We start from the raw sequence: 25,899 nt of genomic DNA, 5'->3' as shown, positions 1-25,899 counted from the left end.
TAATTTAAATAAATAAATGAATAAATATGATTTTTATTTTTTTTAATTAAAGCCATACAAAATGTATAAGATAAATATAATATACCCTCAAACATGGCACAGTCTAGCTTTTAATAGCTACTCTACTGAACCAGGTTATTCTGATGGTCTGAATGGCCTAAAAAGTATACCTTTCTTAATTAATCCCATTACAAACTAAATAATCTAAAACATTTAGGGAATTTTCATTTAAAACTTTAGAAACTGTGTCACATAAAGAATTCACATTAAATTAATTAAAGTGTCAGTACTAATCATCTTGACATTTCGTAAATATATTAATGTGACAAAAATTGTTTTAAATGCAAATATGTAGAGAATCATGAGTGAAATTGGACATTATTGTGGGGTCATTTTTATATATTGAAGGTATTTAACATAGGTAGCAAAGGTTAGTATGACAATAATTGATGGAGTGTTCGTACATTGTGTGTTCATGAATTTTTCTGTTTTTATTATTGTTTATTGTATTAGGCAATTAGGCAATTATATCTGGCAAGCGAGTATAAGAGAGTTCTCAGAAGAGCAGAAGAAGGTAGGAGACTAAATTCATGCTTGGCGAATGAGTATACGTTAAAGGTTTTAGAGATCCTACCATCCTATGCCCTCCATTTCTATGCTATTGTCCTTTAAATATCTAAACAGTATGACAAGGTGTAACGGGGTTCCCATGCAGTCAAAGGATTTATCAAGGAAATTGAAGTAATTTGTTTATTTGTTCAGGCACACTAAATAAATCGAACTTCTCTGAAAGAAGTTTTAACTATTTGGAACAATCACCGGAGTTCCAAGTAGTTAAATTCAACTTTCTAGACATTTTAACTTTCGAGGCAATTTTGAAGTAATTAAAGTATTTTTTTTTGGTACGTCCAGGCAGTTGATACTACTTGGAATCATTTTCCGGCAGTTCCAGGCATTTAACTCATCAATTTCTTCTTAAGAATTGCTTGAAAGAAGCTTTAACTGCCTGAAATAGTCCCTTGAGTTGCAAGTTAGGTGGGAAATTTCAATTGGAAGCAATATAGTAAGGATTTTTTACGGTTTCTTTTAAATAATATAGGTGAAGACTCAAACTAATTCCAACTGTCTAAACAGTATGACAAATTGTAACGGGATTCCCATATCTAGTACCCCTTGCCAGAAGTGAGATCATTCCACGCAGTCAAAGCCTTTATCAAGGAACTCTCTCGTCTTCTTGATGATCTGTGTACGTTCATAAACTGTTCACGGGTGCCTTTTTTGATTACAAATTCGTCTTGTTCTTCTGGGACCTGCCACTTTAAGAAATTTTTGAGTTGGTAGCATAACTTGACTTGGATGGGATATTAATGTTAGTTGCTACATTTATGCAGGGAAATGAAAGAGGGACGAAATCCAGTCCCTTGGCCACTGTGCACTTTTCACTCCAGATGAAGATATTAAACCGATCTTTTTTTTTCTATACCGCTATTACTGCCTGGAAAATATTAATTTTCTAACGTAATTTACTTAAGTTTATAGATAGAGAACAACATTTTAATACTATACTTTATAGTGTCTCGGACTGGGATGGAGATATAGGTGATACAGAGAAAATAAAAAATTCTATAAATTGTGTTTTTTTTACAGAGTTTACATAATTACTAAAGGCACTTCAACTGCCTGAAATAGTCACTTGAGTTCCAAGTAGTTAAAACCAACTTCCCGGGCATTTCAGGTAATTTTAAGGTAATTGAATTAATTTTTTGTTTTGTTCAGGCAACTGACACTAAAGGGAGTCATTTTCTGGCACTTCTAGGCAGCTGAAAGCATCTATTCCTTTCAGGAAATTCTTTGGAAGATGCTTCAAATGTCTGGAAAATTCTCTAGAGTTTTAAGTAGTTACCATGATTTTTCGAGGCATTTGAGACAATTTTAGAGTAATTGAAGTAATTTGTTTATCTGTTCAGGCACACTAAATATTGACACTGAATAAATCGACTTCTCTGAAAGAAATTTTAACTATTTGGAACAATCACCGGAGTTCCAAGTAGTTAAATTCAACTTTCTAGGCATCTGAGGCAATTTTGAAGTAATTACAGTTTTTTTTTGGTACGTCCACGCAGTTAAAACATCAATTTCTTTCAGAAAATTGCTTGAAAGAAGATTCAACTGCCTGGAATAGTCACTTGAGTTTCAAGTAGTGGAATTCAACTTTTTTGTTAGGTGGGAAATTTACAAGATTTCCATTGGTAGCAATATAGTAAGGACCCTACTGTTTCTTCCAGATAATATAGGTGGAAACTGAAATTAATTCAAATAACAATTGCAAGAAATTATCTGCATGTATATAGAACGAAACAAGAATTTTAAGTCTTTCAAGAAAATAAGGTAATTTTTTTATGCTTTAAGAAATATATATCTTTAATCAATTCTAGGCATTCATTTCAGACAACTCCGGTAATTATCTGAAAAAAAAATTAATAGAAATTGAAATAGGAATAAAATAAAGATATTAAAGGAACAGAAGGAACTATATATACTACCTGAAATAAAAGAATTATGTAGAAGTAGGTTCCATCGTTAGTAATGTAAATTAAAGCCGTTACAATTTCTTCGATGTGATTATGCAGAAAATTAAAAATTATTTTAATAATCCTAATTTATTTTTTCAGTCAGTTGAAGTCATAATTAATTTATTCAAAGTATTTGAAATTTAAAAAAAATAAGGAGTTCCTAAAAGAAAGAAATCATAAAAATTGAGAAGGCATAAGGAAGAAAAAGGAGTAGGGAAGAAAAAAAAATGTAAAGAAAATTAATTAAAGAAATAAATAAACAAGGAAAAGTTCAAGTGCCTGAAGTAGCAACTATATGCATTGAAAGCAATGAAAATAGAAATCCATATATGTAGTTTCTGAGTAAAAAGTAGTCCTCTATGACGTAGATTATTACTAAATAAATGAAATATGCAGCATGAAACTATCTTCTAGCTTCAATTGATAGCCATTTAGCTTAGCTTAACTTATAGTAACTATATAAACCATAAACATGATTTTGGTACACCCTGAATCCAATTTTTATTAACCTTTTCTAGACATGGTCCGTAAACAACGTCTAGAAAATCATAATTACATAATACGAGGCCATTATTTAATTAATTTTTTTATAAAGAAGAAAAAAGGTATCTATGCGGAAACAGTCTTTTAAACCTTATACTCGAATCAATGTAAAACCCCAGATTTTGAACTATATTTTTCTTAAGGGAGAAATGACAAATGTAGCTGTAGACAATTTTCGAATAAATAAGCGTTGCAATCTTTAAGGCATGTTGTAAAATTACAGGTATAGATGCTGAATAAAATAAACCATAATGGAGCCACAAGTACAATCAATATTATATCTAAATATAATAACGCAAGATTTTACACAAAAACCTATAGAATTTTTAAATTTTTGTTATTGAACTTACAATTTAAGGAAAAAATATCAAGTTTCAAGATGATACAGTAAGTCGCTATACCTATTAAACTACGTTTTAATGAAATTCTTGATTTATTCAAATGCAATGAACCAAACTTTAATGCAGCTAAATAAAATATTACTTAAAGTCGCTATTTTTTTAAAGATTTCTGCATCTAAACTAAACATTTTAGTTTAATTAAAATAGAACCATAAAGAACCGTCTCCTTTTAATTATTTACTCCATGGCTATGATTTTTATAATTTTTATGTTAAATGAAATTAATTATACATGTATGTTACCTAAATATTTGATAGATTTGATCTTGTCTAGGGTCCAACTAATAACATTTATTATCAAAACAATTTATTATTATATATATTTCCTAAGCGCTTCAAAAAGATCCAACCTTAATAAACGTCCATGCAACAATGCCATTGCTCTTGGAACTTTACATTTAGAGTCAGTTAAACTTCGTTTAGCCCCGGCAATATTGTCTTCCATGAGAAAATTACAATTTCCGTTTCTATGTTAAACGTTTTGAGTTGTAAAACTTTTAATGATAGTTGTTACTGTGCTGGAACTACATGCGATAAACAATAGAGTTGCCTGGCTGCCTTGTGGCTTTTGAATAGGGCCACGGTGTGCATATTATCAAAATTTGTCATAAGTTTTAGATCTGTTTCTACTTTAAGTCTAATAACAAGTCTAATTTCATATCGATGAATCTTTAAAGGCTAAATCAATTCTACTAACCTAAAGATACTTGAAATGCCTACTATTGAAATGTTAAGTCAATTCTTTTTGCGTAAAATTAAATTCTATTTTTTTAACCTGAAATTCTAAAAAAATTAAGGCTAAATCATAACTTGCAGTTAAAAAGTTTCACAAATGCCAAGTCTTTTAATACTAACTCATCTTATGTTGTTATCCAAGAAATATTTGAAATTCAGATTTTTTCCTTTGCACTATAATTGTCATAAAGTCTAGGCCTTACAAGTCTTAATGAATTCCACCACTTATACCCAAAATTCTGTCAGCCAATAGGTACATGATGAAATTTTAAAAGTTAATCAATTTGAATCTTATCAATCAAAAAATACTTAAAATTGCGAGACTTTTTTATTTCAAACTGAACTCAATTCTACCTGTCATTAAGTACTTGAAATTGTTTTGACTAAATTTAAACCTTTTATTATTGATTTTTTAAAGCGAAATCAATTTTACTTATCCAAAATTCCAAAAGTGAATTAAGTCTCTTTGTCAAGAAATCCCCAAAATTCCCATTAGGAAAAATTTAAAATTTCTTGATACCAAAGTTAAACTATGACTTTAGGTTAAGAGTGTCCAAAAATACCAACTATTTCTAGACTTAGTAAGTACCGCTATTTAAGGATTAGTCAAAATATTCAATTTGATCGATTATAACCATATTAATATTAAATTGATGTTTTAATTTTTAAATAAAGTCAATTCCACTAGTCTATAAATACTTGAAATTTTCATTCTTTAAATCCTATTTTTTTTCCCTAGAATTACTATAAATTCTAAAACCTTTAAGGCTAACTTACTACTTTTAGCCCACTCAATTTTATTGACCAAGAAATATAAGAAAATACGATTTTTTTGTTGCAAGTCAAATCAAAAAATGACAAGCTAAATTCTATCACTTATGTCTGAAATTATTCTAGCCAATAAGGCATTTAAGAGTAAATAAATTTAAATACGGTCAGTCTAAGAATGCTTGAAATTCCGAGACTTGTTTTACCTATAAATCTGAGTATTTAAAGAATAACCACCAGCCATTAAATACTTAAAATTTCTTTAGGGTAAATTGGTCCCTTCAGTCCAGAAATGCATGATGAAATTCCGTGGCTAAATCAATTCTTCTAGCCATAATTTTTAGATTCTAAGACTCTTATTAGCATTGAAATGTTGTAGTAGTGATTGGCATATTTCAGATTTTGAGTCTAAACAAAATCAATTCTACTAGTCTAGTAATGACCAAAATTAGGAAACTAGTACCGAAAATACCCAAATTATTAAAGTTAAATTAATTCTTCTTGACGAGAAGTTCTTAATATTCGAGTCAAGAAATAATTGAAATTTCTTAATGGCAATTCTTTCATGAACAATTCCAAGTATTTCAAGATTCGAATTAATTAGTTTGACCAGCTCAAAAAAAATAATTAAAATTTCGAAGTCAATTTTGTCATTTGAAAAATACTTGAAATTTTTTGACTTTTTTTACCTAAAAATCTGGAGATTTTGAGCTCAATAAATAATTTTACTTGCCATTCAGTACTTAAAATTTTCTAAGGCCAAATTGATCCTTTTAGTCTAGAAATAAATACAAGACAAAAGATTAAATCAATTCTCCTATCCAAAAAGTGCACAAGTCTTAAAAGACTTACTCTTATTAGCAATAAAATCATTTATTAATAATTCTTTCAGATTTTGGGCTTAAGTTAAATCAATTCTAGTAGTCTATAAATAACAGCAATTAAATGATTGATTTTAAAATTAGTGACAATTCCAAAGTTGAATTAATAAGTGGTTGATGGCAAGTTTTTAAAAGCAAAATTACTTCTCTCAGCTAAGAATACTAAGAAATGTCAAGTATTTTAAGACTAAGTACTGCCAATCAAGAAGTACTCAAAATTCGAACTAATCAATTTGACTAGCTTAAAAAATATTCAAAATTTCAACTTTTTTAATGTTAAATTAATTTTTAACTATTGTATACCTGAAAATCAATTCTTATTTTTAATTTCTTCAGACTGGAGATATCCGGATTTTTAAGTCTTTTAAGGCTAAATCAACATTTATCAGTCTAGGAATACCTAAATATTTAAAATCTTTTACCGATGCTTTTAGGCAGAAATATTCTTTCTCTAATAGGCTTGTAAATATCATCAAAATTTTACAAATAAATGATTAGTCAAAAGCTTTTTAAAAAAAATAAATTTTGGATATTATTAAGAATAAATCAATTATATTAGCTAAGTTAAAATCTTAATTTATTAATACCTGAATTTTTAAGTCAAAATCTTTGTACTAGTAAAAAATTATCCGTATTTCTAAAGTCATGTCTTCCAGCCAATATGTAGACGAAATTTTGAGTTTTTTAAATATAAGTTAATTTGAATTCTATCAGTCTAAGAATGCCAAGTATTTCTCAATACTAAGTACCGCCAATTAAAAAGAACTCAAAATTTTAATTAATTAACTTAACGCAAAAAAAAATTAAGTTTCGACTCTTTTATTGTTAAATTGATTTTTTTTTGGCCTATAAGTAATTAAAATCGATTCTTAATGTTATTTTTTTTGAGGCTAAAAATCTACAAATTTTTTTAAGTCCTTTACAAGAAAATCAATACTAACCAGCTGATAAATCAGTCAAAAAAGTTAATTTTTAAACAAGCTTATAAAAGTCATATAAAATTTCAGAAATCAATAATTATTTAAAAGTTTTTTAGTTTTGACTTAACAAAATTAATTTATTCGTCCTAAAAAATAGTATATAGCGAAATTTTCCACACATGTTCGCATTTCCCACACAATCCATTTAAAATCGGCAACATGTGCACCGAAGCACTTGTCCGAATAAAAAGCAAGGGCGCAATTAGAAATGTTTCCGCTCCATTCTTTCCCGATGCAATAATTAAACTCTATTCAGCGTCCGTTACCCCATGGGAGTTACCCTATTGCCAATGCAAACCCCGTTCGAAATTAAATAATTGTAACCTTACCATAACACTAAAGGGTGCGCTAAGAGGATTTTGATTGGCTTTTTTTTTCCTTGAACAGAACCGAAATAGGCTCGAATACTATTCTCTCACCATTCAGCCACTGAGAATGCCAATAATTTGTCAAAATACGCCCTCCATTAACCTAATTAATACCCCACCTAAGACGCCCGAAATCATTCGGTAAAGTAAATAAATTAAGCGTTGTCTCAAAATAAACACGAGGCCATCCCTGTACTCGACGGCGAACCCCTTTTATAGCGAAGGGGGTGAAAAGTGACAATGTACGGTACATCTGGATAAGGGCGCACACCAGTCAGCCTAAAGGGCAACTTGCTCCCTCTAATCAGATGTTTATGATTATGTAACAGCGACAATGGTTTCGGGGCGACCGACCCTTTTCAGGCGTCATATTGTATTTTGGGCGCAAGTGATACCGCAAATGTGGTCTAGTACCGTCATGGGAATCGTATAGAAATGGCCAAGTGAATTATTAATTTTCTCTTTACTGGCCTTGGGCTTAGTCTACATAATCTTCCCTTAACTTATCAATTAAATTAGGTTTTATTATACCGTCTCATTTTTGAAAATTGTTTCTCCCTTTTTAATTCGATACGACGACTTGTATTTAACATGTAATTTATCACAATGCACAAGGGCTGCGAATTAGGCTAAATATATTTAAGCAAAGTCTGTTCCCGCATAACCCAGATATTTTGTGTATCGTCACCACAGTATGGTCATTTATTTTTTAATGGATTGGCAGTTCAGGTATATTTATTAAGTTCGTGTGGAAAGTGCATTTAAATAATTGGATTGGAGTTAGAGCGGTATAAACATAATCAGGTGTAAACACACTAGAAACCTAAATAACTTACGTTTTCCAGATAGTGTAGTGCATAATCTAGAAGAAATGCAACTTATGTTGTACTTTTAATAAGTATGTATAAGTATTGTGTACTTTTTCAGGCCTTTCAATTGGAAAAGTAATGTCTTTAAAATGATGAGAGGATCTAATGGACCTAAAGTTTAATTCCTGAACTTATTTTTATAATTACTCTTTAAATTATCGAGAGTTTTTGAGAGAAAGTGCCACGATTGTCCCAATATGTAAAGGGGGAACAAAGAGGGATTGCACAAATTATAGACCAATTAGCAAACTTTCTATGGTAGCAATGCCTTTAAAGAAGTTGATCTATGAATATCATTTTAATTTATCAAAAAAAAAGTTTTAAACAGCACAGTTTTTATAGAGGAGGGTCTATTGATGCTGATCTTTTTCGTATTTGCTGAATATATGCATGAGAATATGAATGACCGGACTCAAGTTGATGCTGTTTATACAGATTTTAGTACGGCATGTGACAAAATAAATCGTAATCTTCACCTAGCTATACTAGGCACATACCTCAGCTATGTGGGTGGCAGCGTCTTTAAATTAGTGGAATTTTATGTAAAAAATTACCGATCTAGATATTTTCATTGGATGTTTTTACCACTTTTACAAAAATCCTATTTAGAACCTGTTTCACCATTCAAACTTCTTACTTTCTGCAGACTAAGATGCAGATTTAAATATTAATAATAAAATTTATAACTACCCTGACTCTGAATATCCAAAATGATTTAGACAGGCTTATTGATAACTGTGCAGATAATGGTCTTTTTCTTAACATCTGATTTAAATTCATTAAAGGTTTCTTAAATTTTTTGATGGAAATAGAAATTAAATTCATAATACTTAAGAGTAGGATTTTTTAATTATTTTATTGAAAAGGGTCAAATAGGTCCATAAATTACAAATGATTCAGGCGAGCCGAGAGGCTTAATTTTTCTACAAAACCTAATGGATGAAGCATTGCATGATAAAGAAGAAGACGGAGTTTAAGATCATAATAAGATCTTAGATATGAGCGACAAAGATATCGCTGATCCATTTGGCGATCATTCTTAAGATAATTAATTATTTTCCAAGTGTATTTGTAGACGCCGATGAATCTGCTCAATTTAGCAGCAAAAAGCAAAAAATCCGAAAAGAAATAAACAAATTAAAAAAATATTTTTACAATCATATTAACTAAAAAAAATATTAAATAAAGATTTGTTTTAATTTTTTTTAGCTAAAGAAACTGAAATGGTTAATTAGTCAAAGTTCTTCATAAAATCTTCAATAAGTTTCCAAAAGTTAAAGCTTATGGAATTATTAAAAGATGTCTAAATATTTAAAATCTAAAATATTCAAAAATATAGGAATAACGGTTTTAAAAAAATTGAAATATTTTTAAATTTAATTACAAAATAAACATTATTTGCCTTTCTAAAATAGATCATCTACGAGATCAGGAGATTACACTCGCCTCTAAGTTAACTTTCGAAATTCATATTGAATTAATAGCATCGGAATTATCTTGATTACTAGGATATATGTATTTTTTGAAAGTTATATATCTATTTGATACCTTTATTTTCGGTAAGGTTGAATTTTAGTTGCATAATATGGAGTATAGGGTTTAGATTAATCATTTGGAAAGCATGCAAAACAGACTTCATAAGTTCTTTTCTTTTAAAACCAAATTTAGTGGTAATCGTGTTGATGCAATTTGAAAACATTTTACTGTAATAACATTTCTATAGGCGTACATATACAAACATTAAATTTCTGTATAAAGTTAATAATGATCATCTGAACGCTTTGCCACTTTTTAATTTAATCATTTCTCAAGAGAACCAAAAATTTGATAAAATTCTTTAAATTTCTTTAAAAAAAACGAATTTTGCTCGAAATTCTTTGTTATCTAAAATCGCCAAAAGCAGCAACTAATATTTTAAGAATTTGGATTTCTTTAGTATACCTCCAAGTTCTTTTAAAAATACCTTGAAAAAAAACTGCTGCTAGTGTAGCTGCTACTGTAGCTGTTAATTTAAATTTCGATTTATGTTGGTTTATATTGCGGTTGCCATTTTGGATTTTTTTCCATGTTGGGTCCTTATATGATCACCAATAAATAACCATCTTCAAAATAATCATCCATTATTCTCAAAGAGACTTAAATATATGACTAAAGGGGGGGAGAGAAAGTAAACTCAAAGTATCATAACTCAGGTTACGCGTTTCGCCGCATTAGGGCATCATCAGACCTAAATAAAATTAACAAAATTAAACGACAATTGGATGTGATATTTGGCGTTTTAAAGTTCATATTTTAGTCGATACACGATGGTGTAGACATATTTTATTTTATATTTTTATTTATGTTAGTGTGAGTCAGTGTGTAGTTTTTGTATTTAGATAAATATGTCTTTTCTGTTAATTAGCGTTCTGTTCCGTATTATTTTCTGCACGAGTTTACTTTCTCTCATCCCCTTTGGTCAATAAACATCTTGCCAATATTATGTGTTGCTTTCCAAGTTGGATGATGCACTTAGCTTCCAATCTAAAAACATAGAAATTGTGATGCTATTTATTGTATTGAATAAATTCATAAATATCAAACAGCTATAGAATTGATCCATAAAAGAGAAGAACTTTCCAAAATATCCAGTAAATGAGATAGTGGGATAGTAGAAAATAATCGAACTATCCAGGGCCCTTTTAGTAAAATTGTTTACAATGGCAACCGAGGCTCAAAGGCGCGCAGCTTTGTACGTAGCTACAAGTGCAAACTAATCCGGTTCGGAATCACTTTAGCGTTGTGCAATACGATCGCTGACGGTGAGATGTAACAATACGCTTCTTCTTTGACTCGCCATAATTGCATTACAAAATCCATTATTGCATGCGCGTTTACTGTGGCTCGTGACGCCTTTGATCGAGCTTTATGCTCTCGGCCACAACGAACAATTCAATCTATTTCATATACACTTCATTCTTTTCATAATAATACAATTTATAAGTTATTAAAGTTAAAAGGGATGTGTGCATTATGTATATTGTACTTGTATATATAGGGTGTTCCATTTTGGGTACTTTTGCGGGATATCTCCGTTATTTTTAGACATAGAGAGTTGCGGTTTTCGCGACACTGTGCTACTTTTTTGGAAAACTAAAGATGCTGTTAACAAAATTTTCACAGCCTTTTTATTTTTTAAGATACAAAGTATTTTTGAATTTTTTACATCTCCGTTATCTTAAGTTTTTGTAAAAGGAAGAATTCATTCTTATAGATTTTTTCCGTAGAATCCAGTGGTGTAAATATATTTTTTTTTATCAATAGTTTCTGAGCTATAACTCAAACTTATGTTTTTTTTTGTTGGCACGTCCTATATATTTATAGTTCATAATATTGGCCTTTTTTTACCTCTTTAAAAATATATATAATAGTATGGACCTATTTTCAAAAATACGCAAAAAAATTACAAGTTTCTAAATTTAAATGATTAAATTCATAATTTAATGGGAGGCCATGTCTATAACAAGAAACAAAAAAAATTACAAATATGTATTATTAAATTAACATGTTTCTTTAAATTAATTGGTAACATTAATTAATGTCTTACTATTATCAAGCTTAAGTTGAATTAATATTAGTATCTCTTGTATTATTTTATTTTTGTTGGATTTTTGTTTTTATTTAAATTGGTTGATACCGTTAATAAATAAATAAATAATTTTATGGGGGTATATACAAGATCAAGTGTATAAAAGACAATGTAATAATCTCATAGAACTTCAAGACCCAATTCATTTAGCATTTCAAAATCTGAGCAGACAAATTATTATTTTGAATGCTATTGAAAGGGTTACAACAATGTGCCAATTTTGTATCAGAGAAGATGGTGGTCATTTTGAATATCTCTTGTAAAAATGTTGTTATGTTACATTGTTGTTTTGTTGTATAGTTGTTTTCTTATAGTGTTTATTAAATTTATATATTTGTTTTTCATGTTCCTTTATTACAAAAAAAATAAGAATGATGCAATTTTCCATTCGTCGTTATTAATTCGGAACTTTTTATTTGTCTATTATTGTTATTCATAACCTACTATTAAATTATGCATTTCATTTAGAAAATTGTTAGTTATTTGCGTATTTTTGAAAATAAGTCCATATTGTTATATATTTTTAAAAATGTAAAAAAGGCCAATATTATGAACTACAAATATACAGGGTGTTCCATTAAAGAAAACACAAGTTTGGTTTATAACTCTGAAATATTGAAAATATTAATCAAAAAAACAATATATCTACACTGGATTCTACGGAAAAAAATCTATAAGAATTAATTTTACTTTTACAAAAACTTTAAACGGAAATACGATAGGAGTCCCAAAATGCAAAAAAATTCAAAAATGCCCTGTATCTTAAAAAATAAAAGGGCTATGAAAATTTTGTTAACAGCATCTTTAGTTTTACGAAAAAGTAAGCACAGTGTCGCGAAAAACGCAACTGTCTCTATATCTAAAAATAACGGAGATATCCCGTAAAAGTACCCAAAATGGGACATCCTGTACATGTTATTTTGGGGTTAAATTATAAAGAAGCTGTTTTTGCTCTCAGTCTCAGAGGTCCTACCAGATAACTACAATTTTAACCAATCCAAGGCTAAGTGCTTTATAACCATATTCTCTACTTTCAATTAGAATATGGCTATTAACAGTATCGAGCTTTTGTTCGATTGAGTTTTGATAAAATCTAAAAATACAGCTAAAACTAGATTATTGTCATCCAATTGCCCTAACAAACTCATGATATATACCAACCATCACAGTCGCGCAATAATGTCATTATATTATTTTCATTACAATGTCTCTGCAGCTGTTCCTTGGCAATGAGTTCCAATAATTTCTCGTATACTGGCACAGTTTTGAGCCATCTAAAATTCGAGTGCTATTTAGTACCTGGAACCTTCGGTACCGGAACCACCAATAATGACGTTCCTGGAAAATGCCTCGTCGTTTCCAACCGACTGCAAGAGCATTTTTCAAAACCCTTGTTGAAATGCCGGATTCACAGCATTTCTTTTTACTCCATGCACAATTCTTTCTAATCAACCATTGGAACATTTTCAAACCTAGTGAACTCTGTAAGGCTGTGATTTGCAGCATAGATTCCAGTACATAAAATTAGCAGATTGTCAAATTATTGCCAATTTGAAATTCGCATTAATCTCCACGAAATACTTGATAAATTCATTGGCTATATCCGTGCACGTTCTCAGTAGTCCCCGTTGAAAAATAATTTCCTTTGGTCTAGATACATTTTTATTCGGGAGTAATGTCACAGATGTAAATAGCTCCGCACGGAGCTAATGTCTGTGGTAATGTCTTTAAGCATTTCCATAGTTCTCTTGAATTTTGCTTATTAAAAATAAAATTCAATTTCTCATATATTTGAATAAAATGTTCATTCCCCTATTTAGTCAATCAATTAAATCACCCATAGATATTTTAAAAAACTTTGAAATAGGTCCAATCAGAACACAGTTTTACCACTAACTAAAACTCTTTATTTCAATCTAGACACGCATATTTGGGAGACGATTTAAAACTATTCAATAAAAACAAAGAGTCTTGTGATTTGAGGTTCCAACCATTAGACTATTATGCTTAAATAGGTATCTAATCAAGATATTAGTTTTTGGGAAGTTTTTTGGACATATATCTCTCTCAGTGTTTTAATAGTCTCAGTAATATACTTAAATTATGTTTTTCTGATGCACTTCATTTAACTACGTACAAAACAATCATTTTAGTCAGGTTCCTAGCCATTTTCTCTTACAAAGACCCGGATTTCGTAGGGGTCTTAAGAGGGAAGCGTTAATAATAATAATAACGATATTCTTTCTAATAATATATTACGCTGCTAATACATTCAATTTGCTAATTTAATAGTATAAAAAGAACTAAAGCCTATGAACATACATATGTTAAAACATAAACGGTACATTACATAACACTATTTCTAAATAAGAGCTAATTTTAAACATTCTTAGTTACTAGCGTTTTTGATTTTAATAAAGGGAGGTGGAAAACTTTCAATCCTTCAAGAAACAATTATTTTTGTAATAGAGTTATATGAACATCATTTCTTAAGATTTTGAAGGATTAATGACGGTGCTCAGTTTATTCTTGGAAGAAATCACTGACGGGGTATTCTCCATTTTGCTTAAGCTACAGGAGCTGAACTGCCGCCAGAACCAGATTTTGAAAATACTGTAGAGAAAACTCTTAGTAGACTACTTAGCTTAAGATTACTATACTTAATTCACAATTTCTTCACTTGAGTACCTTCAAAAACATTCTCTGGTGCAGCTAGCCTAGCTGAGCTCCATTAAGCCAGCAAGTATGCAAAGAGCTCACAAGCCTTCGCAACTTCAGTTTGACTGATAATAGCCTACAAGCAATCGCTTTGAAATAATCCAGAAGTAGTTCTTAAAATCTTGAATAATTTGAAGAAAATCGACGTGGCAGGTGATTAAAAGCTGAAGCAGAATGAAGCAGGTACTTGTGCTGATAATATATATTTAGAAACTATTAACATTGGGGCTACTAAAAAGCTAGAAAGGTGAGACGAAGAGTTTGGGAAAGCTGTCAAACTTACTTTGGTCTTAAGAAAAAAATTCTTACAGACTCTTTTGCTGCGCTAAAGTCTTTGGATATTGGTGATAAGAAATAGTAACCGTGGTTCTTCTTGGCCATCTCCCGTCTTTCCTTTTATTCTTCTTCCGCCTTAGGATAACGCTGAACGTTTTCTAAGAAAAGTCTTTGTCTTATTTGTATTTGATCTTTGCATCTTAGGAACTGCACATGAAAGCGGAGTTGAGAAACTGCAAGTTGATGTTGAGGGCATAGAATCTAAAGATGCATCAATAACAGGGTGCAAGGCTTCTGTGGTTCTGTGTGTGGTTCCGTGGTTCTTCTTGGCCATCTCCCGTCTTTCCTTTTATTCTTCTTCCGCCTTAGGATAACGCTGAACGTTTTCTAAGAAAAGTCTTTGTCTTATTTGTATTTGATCTTTGCATCTTAGGAACTGCACATGAAAGCGGAGTTGAGAAACTGCAAGTTGATGTTGAGGGCATAGAATCTAAAGATGCATCAATAACAGGGTGCAAGGCTGAAGATGTAGATGGAATAGGTAAGAATAACAAAGAGGATAAGGAATCATTGATAGTGGTACAAATCCTTTCAGTGTTTGCAGATCTATCGGTCACGTAGGAACAAAGAAAATATTTTTTAGTAAAGATTTATTTAACAATATTCATGATTTTCAAAAGCTGGGCAAAATATTACCCGTCACGAGAATATGATGGTCCCAAGGCCTCTGCAATGTTGTATATATCAAAGATTTTTCCTTTGTTTTTAAGAATCTAGGCTTCAACGACTTGGTTGTAATAGTTCTTCTGTTTGTAAAGGCTGCAGCCTTTGTGAGGTATGTGGAAACCAAGAAACAATTAATACCTGCATCAGATGCCTTGTCAAGAATTGATAGACCAAAGTGGATTTCATGGTTGTCTAGAATTGTCAGGACGCGATCATTCTAAAAGCTTTTGACAGAATTTATGAAAAAATTCAAAAATTTCATAAACGATGTTTTTTTCGTTTGATCGACCTCAGGAAATTGCTATGCCAATACATCACAAAAAGATTTTTTTAAGATTGATTCGTGGAAAGATCAATATAGGAGGTAACGCATTACCAATTACATTCACTGCACCGATAACAGTTATGAGGGCTCTTTTTTTAGCTGAAGTAGCATTGATTATCTACTTTACACCTTTCGATGCAACTATTCTTGATCTCCTTTAGATTCCAAATATTATCTGGGGAAAAAGAATCATATTTTCTATGCATCTCTTTAACATTGTTGTAGAAAAGTCTAACGTTAGTCTTGTTAAAACTTGTCATTCAGATTAAACTAGTTGCCTCTAAGATTCTTTCTTAAACCATATTGCATTATGGCTAGAGCTTAATTCCTCTTTATCTGTAAATACTCTCTTCACAGCATGGCTAATTAATAGTATTCAGTATTTCTTGAATTTTTAAATTTCGGTGGTTGCCCAGTAAGTGTTGACTTGCAACGCACTTTTGCAGCTTCTTTGTTAGTCAATTTATCTTTTGGATCATCCGAACTCACAGCATCAAGTGCTTGTTTTATCAAATCTTGGTTCATTGGCTTATTGACTAGTTTATAAGGTCTGATGATGTTTTTTTAAGCGAAACATGTAACCTTATTTAAAAAAATATATATTTTGAGACCGAGACTTAGAGTCGTTATTTTTCTCTGTTTACGTAAGCCTCTTTGAGATAATGGTCGAGTTCTTTCAATTAGGAAACTAGTGCGAGAAGTGCCACTAGCCCAAGGTACCAGACTCAACACAATGGTCCTAAGGTCTTAAACAATAGCTATATAAGCAGCACGCATTTTACTCACCAAAAAGTCAGCTAACCAGGTGTTTAATTTGAATTATTCCTAAGGAAAAACAGTATCCAGCTTTGCGAAGTGGTCCAAGGTATACTATGGTATAGGTATAAAATTTTTCTTGATGTGCTTCGAAGGATTACAAGTGTGATTAATCAGCAAAGGTTACCAAGAGTCTGAACATAAAGAGAATATTTACGAAAATTATTATACACTGCATTTAACAGAAATTTTAATTAAGTATAGTGATACTTCTAAACATTATTCCTTCAAGAATAAAGCTCAGCACCTCTAGGAAGTACCAGCTCCTGTAGAAATCATTTCAGCCAAAGGATTCACGTATATTCACATCAATAATAAAGTTATATATATAATGAATTCGCGGAATGCCCAGTTAGTTTTTACATCTTATTAAGGTTGACTGTTTGTAGAACCTAAATTTGAAAAAATGTATAGATATCTAAATAGTGACTGATTATGATGAATTTACTAATTAATATGGTATAGAAGTATAGATTCTATTAAATTATTAAAAAAAATAAATAAATAAATTTTCCGATACTAAAATCTAGAGCATTAAAAAAAAATAATCGAAAATCGGTATTAAGGTTGCAAATGCAAAAACTCAACTAATATATATTTCCTATTGCTTACATTTTACAGGTCAAGCATATTATTTCATGCTGCATGGATCTTGTGAAAATTCGAGTTTTCTTTAGTAGTTTAATAGAAATAATTTAATAGGCCTAATTTAATAGAAAAAAATTTACATTTTTCTTTTGTTCTAATTCCTCAGACTAGGATAGAATTACAAGAAGAAATTTTTTTTTAATTGTTTCTATATTATTATTTAATTTTTAGATTAATGTCTGAAAATTATGTTTTCTTGCATAATACAGAAAAAGATACATTTTATAACCCTTCTTTATTTTACATATTATATAGAGATCTATGAAAAAAATTGGGCTTCTTTTCTATATCATTCTTTCAATATTAAAAAAATCTTAATGTGTCCGAAAATGCTCTGGAAATTGTGCCTTTCTGACTACGTGTGTTGAACACTAACAGAAAAGACACCACTTTAATGATATTTTAGGCTCAAATGCCGATACAATAATAAAAATTTATATATTTTTTTAATTTTTTGTATATTGTCAGTTTACTTATGAATTATCGTCTAAATCTTCTGCAAATTATGTTTTATTAATTCGTAATATTGCCAGTATCTAATTTTCTCATATTACCCTAACAACTTTGCCAAAAAAGTATAAATAATTCAATAATAAAAAATTAATATTATTATACAATTTTATCACTTCATACATACAATTTATTTAATAAACTTTTACTATTTTTTAACATGAACGTATTTCGTACATTTAAATAAATATACAGAGCTTCCAGCCAGTTATATCGATTGCTCATTAAAATAAAATATTATGGTATGATCCTCCCTATCATCCATTTTCAAATCCCTTCGATGTATAATAACCCTTAAACCAAAACAAATGGGCGTAATTTTTTCAGTAAGAAACAAACAAGACCCGTCAATTTCCCAGTATTCCATGCATAAATCGCCAATTTATTTGACGTTTTCAAAATTGGTTACAGCACACCGACTGCCTAAAGATTTATTCGTGTATTTATGTTATTACTTGTGCTCTGTATGTAATAGACACATTTTGAGGGCGGTTTAATATTTCACGCTCAGCTGCAGTAGCGGGGAACTTCTTGAACGTCCCTCGGGAAAAGTGCGTTAAGAATACGAAATAAGTTTATAAATATAATAAAGGGAGGGCGAACGGTGGAGACGGGTCTCTTCATACGGTTGGAAACGACCTGGTTTTTTAAAGGTTGAATCCCTTATAAAGGAAGTCATAAACTTGAGTTTAATTGAAATAGTTTGTTGGGAAATTTGGTTATAATGCTAAATAAAAAGAGTTCATAAAGAGATAAATATTTGCATGAATAAATTGTAACTCCACCCCTATTTCGACAAAGTAATCAAACTTTTTCCCTGTATAAGCAAAATTCGTTCCCCCTTGTTTGAAAAGCCAAGTCATCCTTATAGAAAGCCCTTAACAATTTAGTCAATAAAAGACTTTTGATACAGCAAACAAACTTTTAAAGAAGGAAAGTTTGGCCATAATTTCTTTCTTTAAACCCATATATGAAAATCTATTATTTCCAATTCGTGACTCATTACATCTATAAGTATACATGATTCAACAAAATTGCTTAATAGCATTACGAGTTAATGTATCTTTTACAAATCATTTTGATTGATTGATCGATAAAACTAGAAACAAACGATGGGGTGAGTTACTTTATATAACTTCATCCGCAGTGTCTCTTAAAATAACAAATTACAAGTCATCCCCTTAAACAAAAGGGTCCAAGGAAAGGAAAAAATGAGCACTCAGGTTGTTTGGCCAAAGGGATGATTTTTCTCGCGGAAAATTAAGTTAGGCGGTGACGTGCTCGCTAAATTAATTATGGCAAAAGCACGGTCATTAATAAAGACAAATTAGAAGAAAAAATTTGGGAAACAGGCAAAGTTTTTTTGCTCAAATGAGTGACTGTAGTAATTAATTATCGAGAGGTGGACAGGGTTAAGTAGGATATATATAGTAAAAAGCCTAAGAGGTTTTTTTTTTTATGAAAGCTACTTTAGCTTATCCCGAACAGAACCGCATTATAACTTCCCAAGAAATTCAACGTAATCATACTCCCATTATGCGATACAATATAAGGTAAAACTGAAAATTGATATTCCGGGAGTGCAGAAATTTGTAATATGAGAATTTCCCTCTGCAACAATATCAGACGTGCTCTCAATTTTCTCGTTTCGTCGTGCCTGCACCTTTGAGTATTAGATTATTTTGTAAGTGCTTTGTTGACGTGTTGTAAAGAGCCAGTTTGTTGGGTAATGAGTTTTTTTCGCTTCGGATTTAACGAAGTATGACGTAAATGCAAAACTTATGATTTAAGTTAATTTTCTGTCAAGGAAAGTGGAGTTTTCTTACATCTCTTTTATCCGCTATACTTACTTTGTACGTATTTTAAATTTGAATTTGCTATATCCTTTCAAAGTAAGAGGTTTTATTAAATTGTAGTTTGAATGCAGCATATACAGTGCATCCCAAAAGTTATGTCTAAATTCATTTAAAATTCAGGAAAAAAAACGCTCAGATCCGTCGATTTTTATTTCAAGTTGCGCATTTTTGTAAGTGAAGTTTGTATCTACAGGGTTGCTCAAAAATAAATTACGACCATAAACTTAATTTTTTCAAATGAAAGCACCTTTTTTTAATTTCATCTTTGAATTTCGCCTGGAATTCTACGCATGTTTCATGTATCATGTCCTATCAAGTCAACAGTTATCGAAAAAAAGACGATGACGATGAAAAAAGACTTGATTTCATGATTTTTTTTGAAAGTAAGATATGAATCTGAGCATATATAACAGTATTCTTTTATTCCTAGGGTGTCATAAACATGTACGTTTTGGCATATTTTGGAAATACTATATCAATAAGAAGAGCATAAAATAAGTTACGTTTTTCACTAATATAGCCTCTATTGTCTATTACTGTCTAGATCATTTGAAAATATCTGGTAATATCCATAGAAAGTGAAGTTTTCCAATGTCTCTTTTATGCTTTATACATCTTTTAAACTTAAATTTTCTATATTGTTGCAACGTAAGCTCCTTTAATAAAATTTAGTTTTTTCTGTTCCGCGCAAGCACCACTCCAAGATTGACATAGGATTTTCCTCTTGTGCTTGTGTTTACCATAAAAAAAAAAACATGTACGTTTTGGCATTTTTTGGTATGTGTTAATTTTTTAATTATAATTTATAGAAAGTTCGTTTATAGTTTTCAGATCATCATTAGTTAAGGTATTTGGTAATTCAATTAATTTTCAGATTTAAAATGTTTTTATAACTGAGTGTTATCAGCGTAAGCTTACAATTATTTTTCATCGATTTTAACATGTGTAGATTACAAAGAATAAATATCCCAATTGGTGATACACACTGTAACCTATCCTTTAAGTACAAATTCAGTAAATGAAGAGATTTATCTTAAAGCATAATACATTAACTTAGCAATCATAAGGCAATGGTTAATTATGTCGAATGCTTTGGAGAAGTCTAGAATGGTCAATATCGTATTTTCATCCTTATCACAAGCCTCAATTAAGTCAATAGTAACTATAGCTAAAGCTGTAGCAATAGTATAATTATTCCCAAGCTCATTTCGAATATCTAATATTATTTTGGGTTTACGCGCAAATTAATTTATCTGCTTATACACAAATTTTGGTCGGCAAAATACTTATTATTCAGAGGCCAAAGAACTATTTAGAATTTGTTTTTTTAAGAAGTGATTTTCTAAAAAACAAATAGAATTAGAAAATCTTCATTTTCTTACATCTTTATCATTACATCTTTATCACATTACAATCTTAAAGACGCGTTTAAGTCATAGAAATAGTTAACAATAGCAAAAAAATTTATTTGTTGTTGGAATTTAGGAGATATAGTGTGTAAGAAAGCACCAAAGTAGTTATTGATTAAGTTAATTAATCAGATCATTTTGCCAAAAATCTAAAAGTAATAAAATGAAAACTAAGTATTTTGAATAGTTAAAGACCTAGTTTAATTCTTATCAATTATTGTAAGTGCTCGAATTCCAGAAAATATTTTCTAATTTTAATCAAAAGGAAGCACCAACGGATTAAATTTCAAACATCCTAATTAAAATATCAAATAAATGATAACTTAAAATTAAATTTAAAAGGCTACTTTTAATAACACGTTTAACTTTAATGAACTCGTTTCTTTACTAAACTATGAGAAACTGTTGTTCTGTTGCTAATTAAATGAGAGAAAATGAGTGGTCCGCTTTTATCAGGAAATAAATAAATTTATTTATTTTCACTACTTAAGAGAAAAAAAATGTAAAACTGCCCATTTTTTTATTGTGAGTGAATGAGAGTAATGTTTTTTGAAATTTAAAATATTTCAAGATTATTATGTAAGGAAATATCTCAGGAATTCAAAAAGCTCTCACTTTTGTAATATTTTCCTTTGATCAATTAACCATCAGAATATTTATTAGTAAATTAAATTTACATCCCAATGTATGGCATAACTTGCAGGTACTCCAAGTCATTTTTATCTCTTCTTTATTTTTTGAAATAAATTAAAAAAATAAGTTTTGCCCTATTTTTCCTTATAAGAACCCGCCTCGCGCCTGTGTCTAGAGAATCATGCTCGATCACTATGAAATGATTATCCTCGTCTATAATTGGATGTATTACATACCGTCAATACGATTCAGAGATAAATAATAAAGTGAAATGCAGTGGAAATTAAAAAAGTCGTGAGACAACTTTCGACATAAAAAACTAATCTGACTGTCCCTAGACTCGACCAATGAGTTTATGACTGCTGCCTAATAAAATTAGTTGTAGCTTTTCTGCTATTGTAGCTATAAAAATAATTTAAAAAGCGTTCACTAAAAAAAATCCAATGGCTTAGTTTGTGTTAACCCAATAATTTTTTTTGAAAACTTGTATTTTTTGAGATATCAACAAAAGTTGGACCCGACAAATTTGTTTATGAATGCTACCTAACAATATTTTCTGTAACTTTGTTGTTATTATACCCATAAAAATAATTTAAAAGGCATTCGATAAAGAAAATCAAACGGCTGCGTTTTTATTGCTATAAATTTTTTTTAAAACTTGTAGTTTTTGAAATATCTTTAAAAGTGAGACCCGACGAATGACTTCATGATTGCTGCCCATTTAAATTTACTCTTACTTTTTTGCTATTATAGCTAGAAAAAAAATTAAACAGTGTTTGCTTAATAAAAACCAAGGGCTTATTCTACATGTTAATAAATTTCTTGAAAAAATAATTACTTTCTAAGATATCTTCAAAAGTTGAACCCGACGAATGAGTTTATAATTGCTGCCTAACAAAATTTCATGTAAGTTTTTTGCTATTATAGCAATAAATATAATTTAAGAAGTATTTGCTAAAGAAACGTCAAGGGCTTATTTTGTATTTTAATGAATTTGTTGAGAATTTTGTACTTTATGAGATATCTTTAAAAGTTGGATCTGACAAATGACTTTGCGACTGCTACCTAACAACATTTACTATATGTTTTTTTCATTTACTGTTTGTTTATTTACTTTTTTTTGGCAGAAACCGATTAATTTTCTTTTTGTCAATCCGTAATAGCATAGTAAGAAGGCTGTTGTTGAAAAGTAAATTTAATACAGTAACTAGTTTATAAGGTTGAAGCTTAATATTTTTAATGGGTTATATACACACTGAATTTATATTCGAAATACCCGACTCTATTAGGGATTTAATTTCATTTTTGTTTATTTCTTTTTATATATGCCTAGCATAGTTTTATGTGTTGTAGCAACTTTTTTTTTTATGTTATTCTTAGTTTTATCTTTTATGGATATAGCTAGTTATTTTTCGGGGGCATGGCATTGGCGTGGGGTGCTGACGGAGGGTAATAGGAACAATCTTGTTTTTTGTAATGGATGATAATGGCCAAAATGGCCAGTTTGGTCTTAATACGCATCAATTATTAAAATCCAATAATAAGTTTTTATGTGCTCATTTCAATATTCGGTCCCTTAATACTGGATTCGATGAATTTGTAAATTATATAACTGACAATAATTTTGACATTTTGGGATTGACTGAGACCTGGTTGACGGTTTCTACTGATAACTTGGCACATCAAATTGAGGGTTATAATTTCGTCAGGAAAGATCGATTAGGGCGTGGCGTTGGGGTCGGTTTTTATGTTAAAAAATATGTTAATTTTGAAGTTTATCATATTCACAACCCGCCACAGAACTTCAAATTCTTAAGCATAAAAACTCAGATTTCTATCAAAAATATTTTGTATACCGTGATATATCGTCCACCTTCATCAGATATTAACAGTTTTCTTGAGGGTCTATTTACAAATATTATTCCTTTATTTGATCATGTGGTTTTTGTGGGGGATATTAATATTAATTTACTAAAGAAGTGTAGACTTTCTGACAGATTTTTAGCGCTCTTAAATACATTTGATTTAAATCAAGTAATAACCGAGCCTACAAGATGGAATATATCTAACAATACAAGTACCCTACTTGATGTCATTTTTATAAATAAACATTTCCCAAAAAATGGTGTCGGTTCGTTGTCTTTGCCACAAACCATTAGTGATCACAACTTAGTATTCTGTAGTCTTGAGTTTCCTAAAAGTAAACAGGGACATTTTAAAATGAAATGTAGGGATTATAGTGTTATTAATATGGATTTATTTGAGCATGACGCTTTAAGACTTAATTGGGATAGTATCTATTACCTAAATTCCGTTAACGATAAACTTGTGGCTTTTAACAACAATATACTTTGTTTAGTTGACAAACATGCGCCAATTAAGACTAAAATCTAAGACTAAAAAATGGATAACGGATAATATTAAATTGCTTATGAAGCTCCGAGATAAAGCACTGCGAAAATATAAAAAAAATAAAACTGAGTTAAATTTAAACTATTATAGGCAATTGCGAAACTATACAAAACATGCTATTCAGCGGAAAAAATATCATATTTTAACACACTTTCTACAAAAAAAAAATCGTGATTTTTGAATAAATGCTAATAAACTACATCTAACTAAATCAAAGAATACCGATTTGCCTTGTAATTTTAGTAATCCAGAAGCCCTAAATAATTATTTTTCTCAATGCGTTAACCAAATTAACAATAATATATCACAAACCAAATTAAATTTTTACAATGAAAATAAATGGAATAATAGTATTCAAGAATTAAATTTAAGTCTTCTTGATGAAGAAAGGGCTAACAGTATATTTAAGACCATAAAATCAAATTCTATAGGAGCTGACGGCCTTTGTATAAATAATATCAAGCTTTGCCTACCTTTTTGTAAAAAAACACTTCTAAACATTTTAAAAACTTGCATTCTTACAAATGTATATCCTGATATCTGGAAAAAAGCACTTATAAGACCTATTTCAAAAATCTCTAATCCAAAAGAACTAAAAGACATAAGGCCTATAAGTATTTTATCAGTAGTTTCTAAAATTCTAGAAAAGCATATTCACCAACAACTTTATAATTTTGTTAACTAATTTGGTATACTTCCAGATACGCAATCGGGATTTAGGAGGAATTATAGTACAACTACTAGTCTGGTGGGAATGTTAGGTAATATAAGCCTTAACGAAGAACATAAACAAAGTACTTGCATGGCGGTGCTTGATTTTAGCAAAGCATTTGATACTATAAATCACTCAATGCTCCTTGCAAACTTGGGATATTTTGGTTGTTCCGAATCTACAGTTCCTTTTTTTGATTCCTATCTTAAAAATAGATCACATTCGGTGCTGTTAAAAACCAACAATGGAAGTTTGGAGCACTCAAGTTATCTTGACTTGGAAGTTGGTGTTCCTCAAGGCTCTATATTGGGACCTCTTTTATTTTCGATTTATGTTGCGAATATGCACTCTATTGAACATTATAAATTACAATAATATGCTGATAATTCTCAGATATACATGCCATTAAATTTTTTAAATTTTAATATTTCTGAGCAAAAAATTCAATCGGATATACTAAACATAGTTAATTTTTCCAATGAGCATAACTTAAAAATTAACCCTGCTAAATCAAACATCATTTTATATAGCTGTAAGTCAGGAATTCTGAGACACTTATATAAAAATATAAATATTGAGATTAATGGAGAAAAAATGCCAGTTGTCAATGAAGTGAAAATATTAGGATTGACTTTAGATTCTAACCTTTGTTTTGAGACACACATTAAGAATAAGTTAAATATAGGCTATATGCGTCTTAGAAATCTGTACAGATTTAAAAATGTCTTAAAGAGTAAAACCAAATATTATTTCTGCATCAGCCTTATTCTCTCTTTACTCGACTACGGTGATATCGTATATTCTAATTATGTAACATCTGAGCTTTCTAGATCTATACAAAAATTGCAGAATAGCTGTATAAGATTTTCTTATAGCGCTGCCTATCGGGAGCATACCACACCTTATTTAAACATAAATTCAATTTTAAATATGGAAAGGAGAAGAAAATTACATACATATGTCTTTATATATAAAATAATAAAGTCGGGTCAACCCCCTTATTTAAATAAGTTATCTACTACTGTCTCGCATTTACACAATACTCGTAATGTTGTAAATTTTAGGATACCTCAACATAGAACAAGTAACTTCCACAAGTCATTTTCGGTTGTC

General features: G+C 30.0%; 1 long non-coding RNA gene across 2 annotated transcripts; it reads left to right on the top strand.

The window, feature by feature from the left end:
• Positions 1 to 300: 300 nt before the first annotated feature.
• LOC126744059 (uncharacterized) lies at positions 301 to 2,851 on the top strand. Of its 2 annotated transcripts, none has more exons than XR_007663049.1 (5): positions 301 to 430; positions 1,648 to 1,746; positions 2,146 to 2,388; positions 2,449 to 2,567; positions 2,673 to 2,851. It is a non-coding gene; the product is annotated as an uncharacterized LOC126744059 (long non-coding RNA). The 2 variants fall into 2 exon arrangements; XR_007663050.1 differs by having other exon boundaries at positions 2,436 to 2,567.
• Positions 2,852 to 25,899: the final 23,048 nt, after the last annotated feature.

Source organism: Anthonomus grandis, chromosome 13 (genome assembly GCF_022605725.1).
Source record: "Anthonomus grandis grandis chromosome 13, icAntGran1.3, whole genome shotgun sequence".
NCBI classification, from domain to species: Eukaryota; Metazoa; Arthropoda; class Insecta; order Coleoptera; family Curculionidae; genus Anthonomus; species Anthonomus grandis.
The sequence above is the reverse complement of the archived record's forward strand: the minus strand, read 5'-3'. Positions and strand labels throughout refer to the sequence as shown.